The following is a 22,871-nucleotide window of genomic DNA, read 5'->3' as shown; positions in this document are numbered from 1 at the left end:
GCATGCCTGGCTAATTTTTTTTGTGTATATATGGTCTTGCTATGTTGTCCAGGCTGGTCTTGAACTCCTGGCCTCCAGCAGTCTTCCCACGTCAGCTGGGACTACAGGCACATGTTACCATGAGGATAAGAATTTTTTAAAAACCCAATTGCAGTATCACACTTCGGCATCTTTGGCATCTTCTTTTTTTTTTTTTTTTTTTGAGACAGAGTCTCGCTCTGTCAGTCAAGCTGGAGTGCAGTGGCATGATCTCGGCTCACTGCAACCTCCGTCTCCTGGGCTCAAGTGATTCTCCTGCCTCAGCCTCCCTAGTAGCTGGGATTACAGGCACTCGCAACCATGCCCGGCTAATTTCTGCATTTTTAGTAGAGATGGGGTTTCACCATGTTGGCCTGGCTGGTTTTGAACTCCTGACCTCAGGTGATCCACCTGCCTCGGCCTCCCAAAGTGCTGGGATTACAGGCTTGAGCCACTGCGCCCGGCCACTTTGGCATCTTTTAATGCCCAGTCCTTATTTGCTTTTTCCTGATTTTCTCAAGAATACATTTTTATACAGCTGTCCCCCCTTATCCGCAGGGTGTATGTTCCAAGATCCTGTGGATGCTGTGAAACCACAGATAATGCTGAGCCCTTGTATACTATATTTTTTCCTATACATACACACCTATAATAAAGTGTAATTATAAATGAGGCACAGTAAGAGTTTAACAACAATAACTGGTAATATACTGTAATAGAAGTTATGTGAATGTGGTCTCTCTCCCTAAGAATATCTTATTGAATTGTACCACAGACAACTGAAACGGTGGAAAGTGAAATCATGGATCAAGCGGGATTGGTGGATTTCAATCAGAATCCACCTGAAGTCCACACGCTGCATTTGGTAGATGTGTCTCTTAGGTCTATTTTAATCTGCAGTGACCTTCTCTGGACTGTGCAAGGCTGGGAGAGTCTCGGGATGAAGGAGTGGTGCTGGAGCTCTTCTCACGTAATTTCAGAAGGCAAGAGGAGTTCCATGCTTTGCATCCTGAGCATAGATTAGCTCATGTGATTCTCACAATAACCCCATCAGGTAGTAATCACACCCATTTTTCAGACAAAGAAACTAAGTCTGAGGGAGGCTTTCCAAATAAGCAGAAGTGAAGGTTTCACTTATTTCATCTCACGGACCTCATCTATTTCTCTCCAGAATTTCTGGTGACCCTGGGACAAGCCACAGAGGTAGCTGCCACCTCCAACAACACAGGGCCCTCTTGCTGGTGGGTCCCCTCTGGGGAACTTCTGAGATCCAAAGGGGGCTACGTATGATGATATGCAGACGACAGGCACTAATGACTCGTGTGCTCCCCAGCTCTCCTGGAGCATCAGTGAGAAAGCATTTTCATTTTTCATAACTGCTGTAGATACACACAGTCCTCTTTTGGTTTAGATTTTTTCTCATGAGATTTTATTTTCCATATATAATAAGCACATATATTTATACATGCATGTATAAGGTGTGAAACATAATGAAATGAGCCCTTATGCACCCAACAGGCTGCTTAAGAAATAGAATGCTGGCTGGGCACAGTGGCTCACTCCTGGAATCCCAGCACTTTGGGAGGCCAGGCAGGAGAATCGCTCGAGCCCAGGGATATGAGACCAGCCTGGGCAACATAGTGAGATCTTGTCTCTACAAAAAATTTAAAAATTAGGCCGGGCGTGGTGGCTCACCTGTAATCCCAGCACTTTGGGAGGCCGAGGTGGGTGGATCATGAGGTCAGGAGATTGAGACCATCCTGGCTAACATAGTGAAAACCCGTCTCTACTAAAAATACAAAAAAAAAAAAAATTAGCCGGGTGTCATGGCGGGCGTCTGCAGTCCCTAGCTACTCGGGAGGCTGAGGCAGGAGAACGGCGTGAACCCGGGAGGCGGAGGTTGCAGTGAGCCGAGATCATGCCACTGCACTCCAGCCTGGGCGACTGAGCAAGACTCCATCTCAAAAAAAAAAAAAAAAAAAAAAAATTACCTGGGTATGTTGGTGCGCGCCTGTGGTCCCAGCTACTCGGGAGGCTGAGGTGGGAGGATTGCTTGAGCCCAGGAGGTCAAGGCTGCAATGAGCTATGATCACAACCTGGGCAATGGAGCAACACCTTCTCTAGTTAAAAAAAAAAAAAAAAAAAAAAAAAAGAAGAAATAGAATGCTAAGGATATCTTTGAAGCCACTGTTAGCCCCTCCCAAATGCATCCTCTCCCTCCTTATCCCCCTAGTAATCTGCTCCGGGCTTTTATCGTTTCCTTGCTTTTCTTCATGTTTACCACATTTATGTATGTATGCACATGTTGTTGAAGAATATATTGGTTAGTTTTGCTTGTTTTTGAACTTTATACAAAGGTATTATATATTTTTCGTATTCCATGATTTGCTTGTTTTTTCCCTCAACATTATGTTTGGAGGGTTCATTCAAGTTGATGTGCGCACATATGCAGTTTCATTGTGTATCGCAATTTACTAATCCATTATCCCAATGGACACTTGGCTTGTTTTCTGTTTTTATTTTTTCTTAATTAAAAACAAGGTTACCTTGGGCCTTCCTACCTGTCCGTGGAGCACATGAGTAAGAGTTTCTCTAGCATATATGGTTAAGAGTGAAACTGCTGAAATGAAGGGTATAAACGTGGCTAACATGCACAGGAGACTTCCAGTTGCTGTATGTCTTTACCAACACAGGATACTGTTGACTTTTAATTTGTGTCAATCTGCTGGGGATAAACTGGTATCTAATTATGTTTTTGAAATTTAATTTAATTTTTTTTTGTAAGGTCTCATCATGTTGCCCAGGTTGGTCTCAAACTCCTGGGCTCAAGTGATCCTCCCAGCTCGGCCTCCCAAAGTGCTGGAATTACAGGCATGAGCCACCGCACCCAGCTTGCTTCTTATTCTTTTTATGATTGTTTCCTATAAACAAAAGAGGGAAATTCTATCTTTAAGTTGCCATGTTCAAATCAGAAATGTACTCCCTTTTCATCTTAGCTTTACATTGCCTTCTCTTTCTTCCCCCTTTGATTAGTGTTGCTAAAAAATGTGTCAATTTTATTAGTCTTTTCAAAGAAACAATTTTTGGCTCTTTTGATTCTCTACTGCTTCTTTTTCTCCTCTTATTTTGCTGCTCTTATCTGTGTCTTCCTTCCTTCTACTTCTGTTCCTTATTCTCTTTATCTCTCTCCTTCTCTTTCCTTCCTTTCTCTTTCTTTCTTTCTCTCTCTCTCTCTCTTTCTTGTTTCTTCTTTCTTAACAGGGCCTCTGTCACCCAGGTTGGAGTGCAGTGGCATGACCACAGCTCACTGCAACCTCCACCTCCCAGGTTCAAGTGATTCTCATGCCTCAGGCTCCCAAGTAGCTGGAATTACAGGCGTGTGCCACCATGCCCAGCTAATTTTCGTATTTTTAGTAGAGACAGGGTTTCTTCATGTAGGCCAGGCTGATCTTGAATTCTTGACTTCAAGTGATCCACCTGCCTTGACCTCCTAATTTTTATATTTTTTGTAGAGACGGGGTCTCGCTTTTGTTGCCCAGGCTGGTCTTGAACTCTGGGTCTCCAGCAACCCTCCCTCTACGGCCTCCCAAAGAGATGGCGTTACAGGCATGAGCCACCGTGCCCCAGCCAACTCTCAGATATTTTGTCGAAATGAGATAATGCATCATTGAAAAGCCATGATTGCTTGATGACAAAGAAACAGGATATAGCAGGATCCTTTTGGACAGGAGGAAATGCTGAAGGATCTGATTAGTATTTCACCTGGGGACCTCCAAGAAAGGATCTTAAGGCACATACTTGGTTATTCTTTCCACCTTGGACTTGTTCACTGTCGTTTAACCACACAGGGGAAGTGCAGTAGGCTTTTCTGCCAGCTCTGCATCTGCAGCGAGACTGTGGGCCCAGGTTCTCAGACACAAATCCTAATGGCAGATGGCAGTGTCACACATGATGGAGCCAGCGTTAAGTACAAAAAGGAGAATTCAAACAAGCGTTATAAATAAATAAATATTTAGGCCAGGCGCGGTGGCTCACGCCTGGAATCCCAGCACTTTGGGAGGCCAAGGTGGGTAAATCACCTGAGGTCAGGAGTTTGAGACCAGCCTGGCCAACATGGTGAAACTCCATCTCTACCAAAAATGCAAAAATTAGCCGGGTGTGGTGGTAGCAGGCACCTGTAATCCCAGCTACTCAGGAGGCTGAAGTGCGAGAATCGCTTGAACCTAGGAGGCAGAGGTTGCAGTGAGCTGAGATTGTGCCACTGCACTCCAGCCTGGCTGACAGAACAAGACCCTGTCTCAAATAATAATAAATAAATAAATAAATAAATATTTAAAAGTTTAGGCTGTCCTGATCACCACTTGAAGCAGTTGGGACATTAGCTGAGGAGCTTCAGACTGAACCACACGTTATCCACATCTCCACTTTTCCCCAGGCCACCACCAATCTCACTGTCAAGGCCGATACACGGCGTCTAAACATGGAGAAGAAAAGCCACAAGGTGGCCGGGCACGGTGGCTCACGTCTGTAATCCCAGCACTTTGGGAGGCCGAGGTGGGAGGATTACCTGAGGTCAGGAGTTCGAGACCAGCCTGGCTAACATGGTGAGTCTCCGTCTCTACTAAAAATACAAAAATTAGCGGGGTGTGGTGGCACACACCTGTAATCCCAGCTACTCAGGAGGCTGAGGCATGAGAATTGCTTGAGTCCAGGAGATGGAGGTCGCAGTGAGCCAAGATCGCACCACTGCACTCCAGCTTGGCTGACAGAGCGAGACTGTCTTAAAAAAAAGGAAAAGCCACAAGGCTCTGAGTGAGTCCTAACCCTTGCCACTGCAATCAGACATGCTCTGTAATCATGCTAAAGATGGATGGCGATCTAGGTAGTAAGAAGGAGCTGAAGGAGCTGGCTTGTGTATGACATCAGGCATTGCCCTGAGAGATAAGGAAGATAGGCCGGGCGCGGTGGCTCATGCCTGTAATCCCAGCACTTTGGGAGGCCGAGGCAGGCAGATCATCTGAGGTCAGGAGTTTGAGACCAGCCTGACCAACATGGAGAAACCCTGTCTCTACTAAAAATACAAAAATTAGCCGGGCATGGTGGCACATGCCTGTAATCCCAGATACTTGGGAGTCTGAGGCAGGAGAATCACTTGAACCAGGGAGGCGGATGTTGCTGTGAACTGAGATCACGCCATTGCACTCCAGCCTGGGCAACAATAGTGAAAACTCTGTCAAAAAAAAAAAAAAAAAAAAAAAAAAGAGAGAAAGATGCCAAATATCAAAATGTTACAAACTCTGTGTGATTCCATTTATATGACATTCTTGAAAAGACAAAACTATAGTGATGGAGAACAGATCAGTGGTTGCTAGGAGGTGGGGGTGGGTGGGGGGTGACTGTGGAGGGCAGCATGAGGGAGATTTTGGGGTGATGGACCTGTGCTGTGTCCTGTTTGTGGTGGTGGTTGCATGAATCTATACACTTGTTAGATGCATTGAACTGTAAACATCCCCTAAAAATTCATTTTACGCAATGATAATGTAGAAAATAGAGCACAGACACAGCAAGAACCATTTTCCCAGAAATGGGATAATCTTTAAGTGGGAGCATTTTTTTATAACTATGAATCTGATCAATGAATTGTGTGTCCCTTTCTTTTTCCTGTTACTGGCCTTTATTTATCTTTAATATTCACAGCAATTCTTGGCCCGTTTCACTCCATCTGTTTATCAGCTCCTCTATTCACGGTGTTCCCAAAATGTGCTAGAATTTACCTCCTATATCTAAATGTCCTAGACATAGCACGTAAGGACAGAAATTAAGTCAATGAGTGGCCAGGAAAGAAGATTTAGTAAATGCAATATTTTTAGAAGTCATTTTAAGAAACCCAAGCTGCTAAGCCAAATATTTTAATTCTTTAAACAACACGAGCATTTAGAGAGGACAGTATTTCTAAGTTTACTGCTACCAGGTATCATGTCCTTTATCCTTTTAAGAGACCTTTTTTTTTTTTTTGAGATGGAGTTTTACTCTGTCATCCAGGCTGTAGTGGCACGATCTTGGCTTACTGCAACCTCCGTGTCCGGGGTTCAAGCAATAAGAGACTTAAAATTATGTTGGGACATCACCATAAGCACCTACCCAATTTTAGCAAATGGTAAGGGAGTTAAGGAAGCATTCAAAAGGAAATCCAAATAGAATGATAAAAATAAAGCAGGTTCTAAGGTCAGGAGTTCCAGACCAGGCTGGCCAACATGGCGAAACCCTGTCTCTACTGAAAATACAAAAATTAGCTGGGCCTGGTGGCGGGTGCCTGTAATCCCAGCTACTTAGGAGGCTTAGGCAGGAGAATTGCTTGAACCTGGGAGGCGGAGGTTGCAGTGAGCCAAGGTCACACCATTGCACTCCAGCCTGGGCAACAGAGCAAGACTCCATCCCCCCCCCAAAAAAGCAGGTTCAACAGGTCCATGCGCATTTTGGTTAATGTTCTAAAGTGGAAGCCCCAGCTGGCAGTCCAATGGGAGGATGAAGGAAATCTACCTGGTTGCTTCTCATATTTGATAGTCTCTTCTTATTCCTACTTTTGATTGCTTCTTTGATATGTTTATTTATTTATTTATTTAGAGACAGAGTCTTGCTCTGCTGCCCAGGCTGGAGTGCAGTGGCGCGATCTTGGCTCGCTGCAACCTCTGCCTCTCAGGTTCAAGATGTTCTCCTGGTCAGGCGTGGTGGTTCACGCCTTTAATCCCAACACTTTGGGAGGCCAAGGCAGGTGGATCATGAGGTCAGGAGTTAAAGACCAGCCTGGCCAACATGGTGAAACCCTGTCTCTACTAAAGATATAAGGTTAACCGGGAGTGGTGGTGTGCACCTGTAATCCCAGCTACTCAGGAGGCTGAGGCAGAATTGCTTGCGCCTGGGAGGCAGAGGTTGCAGTGAGCCGAGATCACGCCACTGCACTCCAGCCTGGGTGACAGGGCAAGATTCCATCTCAAAAAAAAAAAAAAGAAGACCAGGTCTTGGAGGGCTGCATTCCAAGCAAGGGTGAAGGTGGATGCCTCCCTTCTGTAATTCTCAGTTCCTGCCTGGCCGACTTCACTCATTAGGGCACTTACTTGGCTCTTGTAGACAGTTGAGTTTGAGATGTTTGGTGTAGAGAATGTTACCCCACAGTTACCAGGAAGCAAATGCCAAGAGATCTCCAAAATATTTAATCACACCAATGGATTGTCTACGGTGTCTTGTGGTCTTTCTGTTGCCTTGGAGAGAAGGTCGTGGAATACCAGGTGGCAGGGCCAGGTGAGCTCAAAGTGTAAGGAGGGTTCTGACATAGTAAAGGGAACTGCTTTGTGGCACAGAATCAAAGATCCCAGATACCTCCCCGCTAACTAACATGGCAGTATTCCAAATACCCATTGACCAGAAGCATCTTATAGCAGGTGTAAGACCTGGGAGAATTCATTTTATTCCACCCCCAGGAAACAGATATGCCCCTCTCTGGCAACGTCACCAGGCCACACCTCTCATCCACAGAGCAGGTGCCTGTTTTCCCTGGGCCACTTGACATCGGAGATACAAAAGCCACGAGAGAAAGCTCACGGCAGCGGGCTGAGCCCTGGAGGGCGAGTCAGCAGGCATCAGTTTGCAAGTTCTTTCTCTCTAGGCCTCAGAGTCCTTCCAGGTAATGCAGACTCTCTTGAGGCTTTTCCAGGTTTTCATCTTGTGATCTTTGGTCAGAAGGTGTCTTTCACCAGTTAACAGGTGAGTTAAGGTAGAATCCCCAGAACCCTGGGCTTCCCCCAGCCCCGCTTCATGGCCCCAGAAGAGACTCCACAGGTACGCTTTGAATCACCTGGACTAGATGATTCTTACAGCTTCCCTTCCCAATTGAATAATCCAGGGCCCCTTGAGAAACAGGAAAAGGTCTTGTTAAGCCAGAATCCCAACTAGATCTGAACTACCCAGGAAGTTTACATGGCCCTAATTAGACCCTCCAAGGGAGGGCAGCACAAGAGTGTGGACCCAGTGGGGCGGTGGGCGTGAAGCTCTCCCCGGCTGCCTGCCCCTCACTGCAATTCCTCCTCGCTCACTCCCCATGCAGGCAGCTCCAGGACTTGGCTCATTGTCTGTCTCCCACAAGCAGAATGCAGGCTCTTGTGGGAAGGGTGTTCTCTGTTACTGCAGGCTGTGTCCCCCACCACATGTCCTGTGGCACCATTGGCATAGCCCACAGCAGGTGCTGAATAAGCACTTGCTAACTTTGGAAACTCCTTACCATGCGGGATGAGAAACAGTCATCCTATCCCAGAGACATGCATTTTCCTGTGTCACAGGGCCATGCGGTGATACACAGAAGGCTGGCTTCTGCAGGAGTGGGGAATCAACTTAAATGCCCATAATAACTGACTGGATCAAGAAAATGTAGTTTATATGCTCCATGGAATACTATGCAGCCATAAAAAAGAAGGAGATCATGTCTTTTGCAGAAACATGGACAGACCTGGAGACCGGTATCCTAAGTGAACTAACTCAGGAACAGAAAAGCAAATACTGCACATTCTCACATATAAGTGGGAGCTAAATGACAAGAACACATGGACACAAAGAAAGGAACAACAGACTGGGGCTTACTTTAGGGTGGAGGGTGGGAGGAGGGAGAGGAGCAGAAGAAATAACTATTGGGTGCTAGGCTGAGTACCTGGGTGATGAAATAATCTGTATAACAAACCCTCATGACACGAGTTTACCTGTATGATAAACCTGTACACGCACCCCTGAACCTAAAATAAAAGTTAAAAAAAAAGGTTTTCCAACGCAAGGAAAAGCTTACTTTTTCATTTTCCTCCAGCTGTTAACTCATGGGGAGGCCCTCTTTCTCTTGGAGAGTGCAGAGGAAAATTAAGGGCTTCCTAGCGACAAGGCAGTTTGTCAGAAAGTCATGAGTGAGCATGGCAGGGCTGTGCAGGAAGTGTGTGTTGGACAATATGACACACTGGCTTCTCACTGCTGCTGCCTCTGATCAATAATACATGTTCTCAGAAAGCCTTGTTTTCATGTACACAATGGACTATAATTGTAGGGAAAAGAAAGAGAGATCAGACTGTTACTGTGTCTGTGTGGAAAGGGAAGACATAAGAAACTCCATGGTGACCTGTACCCTGAACAATTGCTTTGCCCTGAGATGCTGTTAATCTGTAACTTTGCCCCAACCTTGAGCTCACAGAAACATGTGTTGTATGGAATCAAGGTTAAAGGGATCTAGGGCTGTGCAGGATGTGCCTTGTTAACAACATGTTTACAAGCAGTATGCTTGGTAAGAGTTATCGCCATTCTCCATTCTCAATAAATCAGGGGCACAATGCACTGCGGAAAGCCACAGGGATCTCTGCCCTGAAAAGCCGGGTATTGTCCAAGTTTTCTCCCCATGTGACAGTCTGAAATATGGCCTCGTGGGATGGGAAAGACCTGACCGTCCCCCAGCCCGACACCCGTGAAGGGTCTGTGCTGAGGTGGATTAGTAAAAGAGGAAGGCCTCTTGCAGTTGAGATAGAGGAAGGCCACTGTCTCCTGCCTGACCCTGGGAACGGAATGTCTTGATATAAAATCCAATTGTACATTTGTTCAGTTTTGAGATAGGAGAAAAACCGCCCTGTGGTGGGAGGCGAGACATGTTGGCAGCAATGCTGCTTTATTATTCTTTACTCCACTGAGACGTTTGGGCGGAGAGAAACATAAATCTGGCTTACGTGCACATCCAGGCATAATACCTTCCCTTGAACTTATTTGTGACACAGATTCCTTTGCTCACATGTTTTCTTGCTGACCTTCTCCCCACTATCACCCTGCTGTCCTACCGCATTCCTCTTGCTGAGACAGTGAAAATGGTAATCAATAAACTGAGGGAACTCAGAGACCGGTGCCGGTGCAGGTCCGTATGCTGAGTGCTGGTCTCCTGGGCCCGCTTTTCTTTCTCTATACTTTGTCTCTGTGTCTTATTTCTTTTCGCAGTCTCTCATCCCACCTGATGAGATATACCCACAGGTATGGAGGGGCAGGGCACCCCTTCATATAATTACTGCAAAGGTGCACTGAGGCCTTTTTTTTCTGAGACACAGTCTTGCTCTGTCACCCAGGCTGGAGTGCAGTGGTGCAATCTCAGCTCACTGCAAGCTCCGCCTCCCAGGTTCATGCCATTCTCCTGCCTCAGCCTCCCAAGTACCTGGGACTACAGGCACCCACAACCGCGCCTGGCTAATTCTTTGTATTTTTAGTAGAGACGGGGTTTCACTGTGGTCTCGATCTCCTGACCTCGTGATCCACTTGCCTCAGCCTCCCAAAGTGCTGGGATTACAGGTGTGAGCCACCGTGCTCAGCCTTTTTTGTATTTTTAATAGAAACAGGGTTTCACCATGTTAGCCAGGACGGTCTTGATCTCCTAACCTCGTGATCCACCTGCCTCCACCTCCCAAAGTGCTGGGATTACAGGCATGAGCCACCATGCATGGCCCAGATTAAATACTTCTTTAGAAGATGGACTAGAAATGGGTCATCAGAAATTGTTTTTACTTACATATGAAGAATTCCAATCTTCAAAAAATTTTAGAACTCAATCAGAACTTGAGAACTTCTTTCAGTAGGTGCTGTGATTCAATAACCAGAATTCTGCTTTACTTTATAGTTATACAAGTATTTCTGTCATTTTCCTACTAAATTACATGAAGGGGGTTGTCTGCTTATGAGCTGCACCACCGAGCAGCATGCCTATCAGTGAGAAGGTGCCTGATAATTCTCAGTTGAAATGTCCTGACCAAGTTCCCCCAGAAATTTGTGAGTACCCGACTGTATTAAAACTAAATATATTGTTTTTAATGACAAATAGTCACTATTTAGTAAAATGATTACTGTGCTATAATAGAACAAGTCCTTAGCCCAAAATTTAACAAAAATCAAGAAGACTAGTAGATGATCTCTTCTTTTTCTTTTGTGAGACAGGGTCTTGCTCTGTCACCCAGGCTGGAGTGCAGTGGTGCAATCATGGTTCACTGCAGCCTCCACCTCCTGGGTCCAAATGATCCTCCAACCTCAGCCTCCAGGTAGCTGAGGCCATAGTCGCATGCCACCATTCCTGGTTAGTGTGCGTGTGTGTGTGTGTGTGTGTGTGTGTGTGTGTGTGTAGAGTCTGGTCTCAAACTCCTGGGCTCAAGCAATTCTCCCTCTTTGGCCTCCCAAAATGCTAGGATTACAGGCATGAGCTAAATCATACCAAAGAATTTATATTTTAAAAGTAAAGTCAAAGGTAGAATTTAAGAACAAAGGACTTCTATTTCTATACTTACTAGTCCCAGGTAGACAAACAACATGACCTTCCTGAGCCTCTTCCTAGTCGTTTCAGAAGAGTGTGAGCCATGAGAAATCAGAGCTGTTATTTTCTGGTTGAAACTGACACTTCAGGATACTGTTTTCATTTGCCTGTTGAAAGAATAACTTAGCTGTATTAATCATTTAAATTAAAATTAAACATTTTGAAGGGGAAAACATGGGGAGCAGACAACATCTACCTTACTCAAGGAGGCAGGTAATCAATGTAAAAGGAATGAGAAAAATCACCATTGGAACCACGGGTGTAATCAATGTTTCCAAGAGGCTTCAGCAATGACGCTGAAACCAGCTCGTGAAGGTTGTCGGGGAATAAGATGTTCACAGTGCTTTGATGTCTCATCCCACAGATGACTAATAACAAAAGGGAAAAGCTACCTTCACAAGGAGATGTCCAGTTGACACTACCTCAGCCAAAATTATTAAACATAGCATCAGCAATCATGGGACAAACAGACGCAAACATCTCCTGGTGTGAGGGGGTAAGTATGCAACACTGCCTAATCTGAATTAGGCATTATTCCCTGTTTAATCTGGATCACTCATGAGAACACTGTTTAATCTGTATTCTTGCCAAAATGCTCAATCTATTCTAGTCAGGAGAAGAAAAAAGCAACCAGATATATCTAGATTATGGGTCACTCTACAAAACAAAGAGCCTAGATTTTTCAAAATGTTTCATGTATTGAAAGAACTACTCCAAAGTAAAAGAATAGAGAGACGTGACAACCAAAGGCAAGGTTAATCTTTGATTAAACTGTAGATCTAAAACAAAAATAAAGAACATTTTGGAGACAATTAGGTAAATCTGAATATGGGCTGTACATCAAATTACTGTATTATAGTTAGATGGTAGAACTGTAATTACGCAGAAATATGTCATTATTCACAAGAGATAAATGCTGAAGTGTTGGGGTAAAACATCGTGCTCTCTGCAACTTACTTTCAAATGATTCAGAGAAGAAAGTACTTACAGAAAGAGAAAGAAACTGCAAAAGGTGGCAAATGCTAGCCACTGGTCGATCTGAATGAAGAATATGTAGATGTCCATTGTTTTGCCTTTTAATTTTCTGTAGGCAAGGGAAAGATAGGAAGGAGGGAAGGTGCAGGCATTTCTTATCAATTCATACCTGTAAAAAACAGAGTTAAAAGAAAACCAAAGGCTTAAAATTCATGTAAACATCCAGTGAGATCAATAGTGATTTTCTGTCAAATTTCTGAAAAGCCATTAAGACTGTAACATACCTGACTAGGATCACCTGCAGGTAACTGAAAGTACTTTTTCTGCAGGTTCCAGTCCTTCTACTTCATATGTTTTATTCCATCATTCCTGGAATTGCCAGTTTTTCAAAATAAACCTCTAAATGATCATCGTAAGACACTTCATCATCAATATCATCCTTTAATAAAATTAAGAAAAAATAAAACAGGCTTTAAGGCAGTGACTAAACAATAAATAATTTGTAATAAAAAGGGCTGAGATATAAATGAGTCAATAAAATTAAGAAAAAATAAAACAGCCTCTAAGGTAGTGACTAAACGATAAATTATTTGTAATAAAAAAGACTAAGACATAAATGAGTCAATAAAATTAAGAAAAAAATAAAGCAGGCTTTAAAGTAGTGACTAAACAATTTGTAATCAAAAATACCCATCAGACATAAATGAGTCAATAGAGTATACAATTTTTTTTTTTTTGAGATAGAGTCTCGTTCTATTGCCCAGACTGAATGCAGTGGTGTGATCTCAGCTCACTGTAATCTTCACCTCCCAGGTTCAAGCCATCCTCCCACCTCAGCCTCCCGAGTAACTGGGACTACACGCGTGCACCACCTCGCCTGGATAATTTCTGTATTTTTTTTTTTTTTTGTAGAAATGGGGTTGTCCCATGTTGTCCAGGCTGGTCTCAAACTCCTGGACTCAAGCGTTCCACCCACCTTGGCCTACCAAAGTGCTGGGATTACAGACGTGAGCCACCTCGCCTGGCCTGTTTTTATACTTGACATGAGAAAACTGTTATAACTTCAGTCAATTATAAGTCAGTATAAAAAATATTTAACCTCTTTGAGAGGACAGGACAGAAAGATCCTGACACGTTATCAAAGCTTAGGGTAGGATAAATGTGCCACATCACAAATGAATGGGGAAGAGAGCAGGCCCTTCAGAAAATGGTGTGGCAAATGGTTACCTCTATCAAAAAAGTACAGACGAGCCTATCCTAAGAGAAGTAAAAGGAAGAAAGGGAGGAGAGAGAGAGAAAGAAAGAGGGAGGGAGGACACTGCAGAAGGTTTCAATGTTGTAACACCCAGCTCAGCAAAACCAAGAGTTCTCAGTCATGGTCTAAGCTGACACTGGCTTTTTTTTTTTTTTTTTTCAAGATGGAGTCTCGCTCTGTCGCCCAGGCTGGAGTGCAGTGGCGTGATCTCGGCTCACTGCAAGCTCCACCTCCTGGGTTCACACCATTCTCCTGCCTCAGCCTCCTGAGTAGCTGGGACCACAGGCGCCTGCCACCACATCCGGCTAATTTTTTGTACTTTTAGTAGAGATGGGGTTTCACCGTGTTAGCCAGGATGGTCTCGATCTCCTGACCTCGTGATCCACCCGCCTCGGCCTCCCAAAGTGCTGGGATTACAGGCGTGAGCCAGAGCGCCTGGCCTACCTTTTTAGAGGTTAATTTTGCAATTAACATTAAGAGTCTCAAAAACACTCATCACTTTTGACTTAGCCATTTCACCTCCGATAATCTAGTATACTAAAACACTCTAAGATCAGATACATTTAGGTCAATAATTCTTTATCCACCAATTACACAATCCAAAAAAATTTTAAAAACTCTTTTGGCAGCAAAAGCTGTCCTCAATAAATGTGATACTATTTATAGTTTCTATTTATACCACTCAGCTGGCCTTCAAAGCCATGCATACTTTTAATGTAAGTAGCCCCAGCCTACTTCTCTGGGCTTATTTACCAATGCAGCCTCCCACAGATGCTGTAAACCTGACACAGAAAGCCCCTGGCTGTACCCCAAACACTGCCCACATGCCTCACAGCAGCACCTTTGCTGATACTGTTTCTGCTTCCTGACACGCCCTCCTTCTCCCATGTCTAAGGCCTGGCACAGGCCCCATCTCTTTTCATAAAGCTTCCGCCATACCTGCCTCAGAGGTAAATTTCTGAGCCCCATGATTCCCAGGCACATTTTGGTGCTGCTGGGTGTACATAACACAATCTGCAATGCGGTTCTGCATCTCTTCTTTGCACCCGGCTGAGGTCTCAGAGAGCAGAGACTAAATACTTCATGGCTCCCTCAGTTTCTAAACACAGTGCTGTATACTGAGTGGCACCTCTAGGTGACTACTTTGCACCCTAAATGTTAAACTGAGGGATGAGTGAAACCATATCAGGATTAATAAATAAATAAATTCTTGAATTCCATCACTTAATAGAAGTGGCCATTTGAATGCTGGCAGGTAGGAAGAAAAGAGGAGGACAAAGAACCCCAAAAGTTGGCATCCTAACTACTGCCACAGAAAAGGCGAATCAAGCAGAGTGGTAAGGTAAATACCAGGGAAACACAGGTCACTGCAGGACAGAAGAAACTTCCAAGCTTGTCAGTAAAATGTAAGTTTCTCATTTTCCAATAAACTAGTGTGGCATAGGTTACTGTTTAGAGTCTTGTCTTCAAAATATTTTCCAGCATCAAGGACAACAATCTACAAGAAACAAAATGGTGAGAAAAAGCAGCACACTCACGGCTCTGAAGAGCACAGCATAAGGCTACAAAAAGGACCAAGCACCTTCTCAACCTGCAATGCGCTCAGTGTCTGTAAATCACAAGTTAGGTGATGAAGGGCTGGTAGTTTCCCATGAATTAATAACTTTCCTTCTTGTCCCCGTGTTATCTCCCTCACCTGACCCCCCCAATAAAACATCCTTAAAAGGCTCCTCTCAAATTCCTTGCAAATATTAGGCTCCTCTCAAATTCCTTGCAAATATTAGGCTCCTCTCAAATTCCTTGCAAATATTAGGCTCCTCTCAAATTGCTTGCACACGCTTGGAGAGGCTCACAGTAGTTAGTACACTCATACACAACTGAACTTGAGCAACATGAGGCTTACAAGACAGCAAAGACAACAGCAAAGCTGGGCCCAGCAGCCATCACCTAAAGAACTCTTCACTCGTTACATTGGAGCAAGTGATCTCTCTGGAACCAGGAACCACAGAACCCTGAAGGACACAGAGCTAGTGGCTAAGGATTCAAGGCCTGCAGTGAAAATGTAACATTTCCCTCCAAGTGCTTATTTCTGCTATAAACTGTTTAGTTTTGCAGTGAACAACTCGATTTCTAACTGATATTAATATTAATATTTTTTCTTTTGTAAGACAGGGTCTTGCTCTGTCACCCAGGCTGGAGTGCAGTGGTGCATTCATGGCTTACTGGAGCCTCAACCTCCTAGGCTCAACCAATCCTCTTGCCTCAGCCTCCCAAGTAGCTGGGGCTACAGATGGATTCTACCGTGCCCAGCTAATTGAAGAATTTTTTTTTTTTTTTGTGGGGATCAGGTCTCACTACGTTGCCCAGGCTGGTCTTAAACTCCTGGGATCAAGCAATCCTCCTGCTTTGGTCTTCCAAACTGCTGAGATTACAGGCGGTAGCCACTGCACCAGGCCATTAACACTTATATATGTAAAATACATACAGAATATAAATCACCACAAAACATAAAAATACTCCATCTTGATGTAACTTACTGTACTATGGATTTGTTTTAAAAATGAGGTAAAAGTCATTAAGAAAATGAAAGCACGAAAGAAGTCTATCAAAATTACAAAAACTTAAAACTGAGTAAATAAAACTTCGGAAAGAATGAAAACAATTGGAAAATAACTTCGGATAAAAATGTAAAATGGAAACTATACAAGAACAATTTGTGCCCTCTGAAAAACAGAGGTTAAAGTCAGATTTTTTTTTTTTTTTTTTTTTTTGAGACGAAGTCTCAACTTTGTTGCCAGGCACTGGATTGCAGTGGCATGATCTTGGCTCACTGCAGCCTCCACCTCCCGGGTTCAAGTGATTCTCCTGCCTCAGCCTCCCAAATAGCTGGGACTGCAAGAGTGTGCCACCACGCCTAGCTAATTTTTGTATTTTTAGTAGAGACAGGGTTTCACCTTGTTGGCCAGGCTGGTCTCGAACTCCTGACCTTAGGTGATCCACCTGCCTCAGACTCCCAAAGTGCTGGGATTACAGGCATAAGCCACCACACCCAGCCAGGAAAATATTTAAAAACAAATTAAGCAAAGATTGTAAAAGTTTTGGCTGGGTGCAGTGGCTCACGCCTGTAATCCCAGCACTTTGGGAGGCCAAGGCGGGCGGATCACGAGGTCAGGAGATCGAGACCATCCTGGCTAACACGGTGAAACCCCGTCTCTACTAAAAATACAAAAAATTAGCTGGGTGTGGTGGCGGGCGCCTGTAATCCCAGCTACCCGGGAGGCTGAGGCAGGAGAAGGGCGTGAACCCAGGAGGCGGAGCTTGCAGTGAACCGAGATAGCGCCACTGCACTCCAGCCTGGGCGACAGAGCAAGACTCTGTCTCAAAAAAAAAAAAAGTTTTTGGAGTAGCACAGTTCCCGACATGATCATGATCCACATCAAGTCTGAGCCATGTTGATGTCCCCACATTGGGGCCCTTCCTGTGTTCGAGGAATCTGCAACACAGACAGAGGTGCAAGGGTCACTGGGGAGGCACAGAGGTGGAGGGGGAAGGGGCTCCCTGGGATGGGTGTGCAGGTCTCAGAGAGGTCCTTGGGCCCTAGAAGGTGACCTTGGGCCCCTGAGCTCCTCATAATCAGGTCTACTTAGATGTCAAGGCACTGAGCCCTGTGTGCTGCTCTCTGCTGAGGGGTTATCTGTCCACAGAGAGTGTCTGTGAGTATCATGGAGGAAGAACTCAACCTGGGCGCTCACACGGGCACCTTCAGAGGCTGGTTCCCCGGAGGGTAAAATAGACACAGAGAAACGGGGGAATTTCGAGGATACCAGGATCAACAGGCAGAGTCCCATGTCCCTGGGCCCTAAGAGAAGCAGGAGGTCTCATGACACAGGGTGGAGGTGGTGACCCTGCCTTGCCACCCAGATCCTCTGTGCCATCCAGACAGAAGAGCTGAGCACGTTGAATATGCATAGCTTCCTGGAGCATGTCATTGTTATTGCCTAATAAGACCTGGTCTTTCTAGCATCCCCACCGGACCTGTCTTTGCTTAGTAATTTTTAAAATTATGCTTTGGTAAGACATAAATTTCTCATGTTCGTATATTCTAGCATAAAAGGGTTACAGAGGACATACATTTGAACGAGTGAAAAACAGTGTATATGTACACACACACACACATTCATATGTGTACCTTATTTCAAGATTGGAAAATATATTAAAAAAACAGAGGCTCCCTAAATCATGCCGTCAAACCCTCCCAAGTGAGCATGGCCCTGAAATGTCTTCAGGGGTTTGTTTTGTTGGCATTTGGCCCAAGCCAGTGCTCTCTACATACAGAAGCCTCCAACCTAATCTTGAAAAATGGAGCCATGAGGCCACCCCAGGCCCCCACAGAGGCTGAAGGACCCCTGGGACTGGAGGCCCCCAGACCCCCACAGAGGCTGAAGGACTCCTGGGACTGGGCACATTTCAGTGCTTCTTGGATCCTGCCGTGTCCCCTGCTTGACACCAGGACCTACTGAGTGCCAGCTGGCCTGCAATACTGGGTCGGGTGGGCTGCTTGCTTGTGTGACGAGGAGCCTGGGGGTGCCTCCATCCCTCTCACATCTTTCTCAGGAGGCCTGAACCAGGGGGATTCATGTCAACCCTAGTGTCTCCTCAGGATGAACTAGTGATGCTCCCTGTTGTCCTCAAGGGGCTGAGAGGACAGAGCTAGGTCCCCCCAAATGAGATGTTGGTGAGCTGAAGTGTCACTGCAGACAAATAACACAGTGCACAGCCCTTGGAGTCCTGCACATGGGGGTGCGACCAGCACCTCAGTGTCTCCCTCACTAAGCAGCCTGTGGAGGGCTCAGCCAAACAGGCTCAGGGGCTGCTATGGAGTGGGTGTCTGTTTCCTGGAGCATGTTCTCAGGGCATCCTTCACTTACCTTCAGAGGTCTCTAAAATATATTAAAAATGTCCCAACAGTTCAGGACATTCCACCGGGTTTTCTTCCTGGGTTTCCTGGTTTTCTTGGGCTTTCTGGTTTTCCTGATGGGACAACAAGAAAGTGAGCATAGCCAAGAAGAACAAGGGCACGTGTCTGCTTCCCTCATCATTCTGCCCGCCGCACACTCACACTTCCTCTTCCACTTTGGTCTTTTCTGTTGCCTCTTCTGCAGGTGCAGAGGAAGGACTTGCTGACATCTGTGAGGAAGAGAACAATTGTGCATGTCCAGAGACGCCAGTGCAGGAAAAGTCCTATCTGTGAAGGGGGTGCCCAGAGCAGATCCAGATGTCACTGAGGGTCCCTCCAGCAGGGTGGGGTCCAGCTCTTCTGACCCCAGCCCAGCCCCCTCCCCTGGACCCTGTAGGGTTATTCAGCAAGATTCAAAGCTGAAACCTGGGGGCCAGTGAACAGGGCAATGCCAAGGCAGTGGGCAGGAGGGCTGGAGAGGGATTTTATCGACACTGAAGATCCGAGGACCTCAACTGTGGGATGAGACCAGGTCCTTCAGGGGAACAATCACAAGAGAGGGAAAGAGGAAAAGGGCTAGAGCTAAAAAAGGAGCTCATGAGTCAGAAAGAGGATAAAAGACAGACAGCATATAAGAGGAGATCAATTATCTGCCGGTGGCTGCCTGTAATGGTGGAGTCTTCCAATTCTGTGAAGCAAGCATCAGAGTGTCCGGAGGAGCAGCAGTGATGGGGTGGCCATAAGAAGGAAAGGGGAGAGTTAGAGTCGAGAGAACCACTCAGACCCCGCTGTCCTGGGGCTGTGGAGCCCACCCCAGAGCCTCTGATGTGCTCGTTTCTGGAGCCTTCTCCACAGCCTGTATCATTTCCTCTGTGCTATGAGGGAGGGACCTCTGACTTCCCACATACTTTCCCAGCCCTCACATTCCATAACTGAGCCAAGGGAGGGGAGGCCGTGTCATTCTGTTCCTCCAAGAGGCGGCCGCCCTCTTCACAACGTTGTGCATGACGTGGAATTGCCTCCCTCCTCCTCCTGTAGGGCCTGTTTCTGTTCCCTCATGAATCCCATTTCCTTTCTCCCTGTGGACCTCCACCAGTCCTACTGTTCTCCAATATAAGAACATTGGAAAGAAGGGCAAGGCTGCACTGCCAGGGCCTCCAATCAACCCGTGGATCGCACCCTGGGTCGGCAGCACCTCCCACAGGCCTGGGGTTGTGCTGGGGCCTGTGGGAGGCCGTGATGGCCGATGTCACTGATACAGTGACTCTTCTATGTCTGAAATAACCTTAGAGACTTGGAAAATATTCAGTCCTCAAAAGAATCCCACTAGCTTCTGAATATTTGGAAACGATGGAACAGAATTCGAGGTAAAGCCCCTTGTCCCAGTTGCCTTAATCTGCAGGTAAGGCCAGCAGTTGCCAGCACAAAAATGAGGGGGCCCCTCCCAGGGTTTGCCTGAGCTGTGGGAAGACTAGGAGGAAAGGCACCTGGCAGGCCTGACACAGAGAACAAGCTGGGCCTAACTGGAGTGTGAGGAGCAGGACAAGGCTACTGCGCCAGAGAGGAGGGTGTGACAAGACAAGTGACCACTGTGCCAGCTGCCCAGAGGCTCTGCCCTGGGCCCAGTGGATTCCAGGGACCAGGCTACAGGGAGGGTGAGAGCCACTGCCTACAGCAACGCAGCAGCCCCTCCACACATATCCCTTAGGATTCCTGCCAGCCACAAAGGGCCCTGAGCAACAGCTGGACTTGGGCCTCTCCAGTGAAAGCCAATTTAGGCTTCATTCAAAGCACAAGGATTTGGGATTGGATGGGATTGGGCGAGGGGTGGAGGCCAAAACTGTGCTCAATCATGTGTTCTGCCCTCAGGACTCCAGGATGCTGGGGCACACGTAGGAATCCCAGAGGAAGGATTCCCTATGTCATCCAACCCAGGGAGCACCCTTAGAGCATGAGCAGACAGTGAGGACAGGACAGGAAGGTGCTGTTGCAGGTCCCGAGAGTGTAGAGAAAGACAGTGGGCTCCTTTCACCTCCGGCACATGTATGAAGGACTTTGTCTTCAGGATCACGTAGCGCCTGTGCGGGGCTGTGTCCCACTCCACTCAACTTTACACCTGCGTACTCATCTTGTCATCTCTATTCACAAAAAAATGCTACCTCATCAAAACCCAGGGCTCTGGTGCTTGCTGTGGCAAAGGCAGGAATGATCTGGTCTTCTGCAAAATGTAATCTTTAAATACCAGAGCAAGAAATGATGGTGACAAACACAACTCGCACAAAGCCCATGAGAACAAAACTCTTAGGACTTTCTCATTAAGATACAAAAAAATCCCAAGTCAGACTTCTACACCTGTTTCCTTTCATATTTAGTCACTTCACTGATCCCATCCTAGGCTCCAAAACAAGAATAACCCAATTCCCAAGAACCCTGTCTCACTGGTCAACCCTGGAGTGTTGGTCCCTACCTGACCAGTCTATTTCCTCCTGGATGGATCCAGAGGTGGTGCCCATGAGCCCATGTACAGAGACACAAACATCAGCACTACTGCTCTGTCCACTGTGATTCTCCCTGGGCTCTGTGAACTCAGGGGCCTTTATGAAGGCACTGCTCACAGTTGTGAGCCTTCAGGTAAGACAGAGGACCTGAAATAATCCCTTTCAACTGTTCACCAACACTGGCTCATAGCATCTCTTACCTCCAATCTGAGAACCTGAGATTCCAGCCTTGATGCAAATGCACTGAGTTAGGTGGGCGAAGAGAACAGAACCTGGGCCAGACTCACAGCAGCCGCTTCCCAGGTGATTCTGGGAGAAAGGAGATGCTCTCTTAAGAGTAGACTTTTGGCAACTGGGAACTTCTAGCATGGCTCTTGTGAGGAGGTTATGAATATTTTCATTTATTTAAACGTGAATGGGCACATATGCCACTGAGGACCACACTGGAATGCACAGGTCTAAACCCAAAGATGAGGAAGATGTGACTCTCCCCCCGGTGATTCCTGGCAGAGTGGTTTGCTGCTATGATCTGATCATTCATGGATGGGTACTTCAGGGGGCACAGGAACAAGCTCCAGGCCCCCTGTGAAGTACAGGGATGCCACAACAAAAATAAAAAAGCCTTGTCCAGCAAGGGAGGACTTGTAAACAGAAAAAGAGCATCTTGTGCAAAGAGAAAAGCTGAACCAAAGTGGCCAGGGTAGAGATGAGGGGGACACTTCATTGACTTCAGGAGCCCACCCTATTCTCCTGGGACCTTGGATCAGAATCCACTCAGGTTTCTAAATTACCATGAGAGACAAGGATTGAAGAAGATGAGCAGGAAGCCTTTTCACACTGGCACTGGATCTCAGCAAAGGGGTTGGAAGCATTGGAACATTACTGGGGCCCAAGATGGGCTGCCCAGGGCTAAGCTCTGGGATGAGAAGGAATGAGGAGGACATAGTCCTTCCCCTCCCAGTGACCAGCCATAGCCAGGATTCATCCACACATGAGTAAAACAAAACGGAGTATGGGACTAACAATTCCAAGACTATCTCAGATAAAAAGGCAAAGTGATGTCTTACAGGTCACACAGGAGATTTGCAAGGACCACCTGGACTCTGGAGCAGCCCCTCTCCCTTTGCTGAGTTCACGTTGCACTGCAGCAGGGTCCCTTCTCACCTCCCCTGCAACTAGCGTGGGGCAGCTATCCTGCCTGATGATTATTTCATTAAATACAATAGAATACACCACTGATTACTGTCAGGTTTTGAAAAGGAGCTGGGAATGACCTCACCGTTCTAGACCAAAAGCCTGAGGACTCTGTGTGTTTTACATGAAAAATCACACTAAAGCCCACTGTGCAATGTACCTACTCAAACAAACCCTGGGTTAGCTGACCATTGAGACCATCCGATAACGATAGTGTCTGGGATCTGAATAGCTTTTCGTTCTTCCACATTCACACAGAAGTGCTGGAATAACTTGGCCTAGCAAGAAATCATACCAGGGCTTTGTGACAAATTCAGTGTAGAAGCCCATGGCATTAACCTTCCACTCATCCTCGAGTTCACATATGCCTCTTCCATTTAAAAGACCAAGAGCTTGGGAAATTCAACTCTGCAGCATGTCCTTCTGAGGACTGGGGATATTAAACTTATCTTCAGGTACAGCCGTGGTGGAGGATGAATGGGTTGATTTATGCAAAGTGTGCAGTTGTGATGGAACTTTTCTTGGACATTGATCCTCGTGTTGTGCTTTGAACATGGCAGTATGTTTTCTGGGGAAATGCACACACACACCCAAAGACATCCACAATCATTC

General features: G+C 46.0%; 1 protein-coding gene and 1 long non-coding RNA gene across 8 annotated transcripts in view; both read right to left on the bottom strand.

Moving 5' to 3' along the window:
- Nucleotides 1–2,195: 2,195 nt before the first annotated feature.
- On the bottom strand, nucleotides 2,196–15,107 carry LOC129036458 (uncharacterized). 7 transcript variants are annotated; one of them, XR_008502561.1, is made up of 7 exons: nucleotides 14,961–15,107; nucleotides 12,640–12,794; nucleotides 12,369–12,524; nucleotides 11,355–11,487; nucleotides 10,589–10,658; nucleotides 3,817–3,941; nucleotides 2,196–2,939 (listed from the first exon to the last, which is right to left on the bottom strand). It is a non-coding gene; the product is annotated as an uncharacterized LOC129036458 (long non-coding RNA). The 7 variants fall into 7 exon arrangements; XR_008502558.2 differs by lacking the exons at nucleotides 2,196–2,939; nucleotides 3,817–3,941 and adding exons at nucleotides 5,588–7,923; nucleotides 8,849–9,085; XR_008502559.1 differs by having other exon boundaries at nucleotides 2,196–3,941.
- Nucleotides 15,108–19,215: 4,108 nt separating this feature from the next.
- FAM153A (family with sequence similarity 153 member A) overlaps nucleotides 19,216–22,871 on the bottom strand; it is a 48,272-nt gene continuing 44,616 nt past the window's right edge. Inside the window, exon 15 of the mRNA XM_054487158.1 lies at nucleotides 19,216–19,255. The gene's annotated coding sequence lies outside the window, so the exon portion shown is untranslated. The remainder of the gene's footprint in view (nucleotides 19,256–22,871) is intronic.

Source organism: Pongo pygmaeus, chromosome 4 (assembly GCF_028885625.2).
Source record: "Pongo pygmaeus isolate AG05252 chromosome 4, NHGRI_mPonPyg2-v2.0_pri, whole genome shotgun sequence".
Taxonomy (NCBI): Eukaryota; Metazoa; Chordata; class Mammalia; order Primates; family Hominidae; genus Pongo; species Pongo pygmaeus.
Note: the sequence above shows the minus strand (reverse complement) of the source record. Positions and strands in the feature narration are given on the sequence as shown.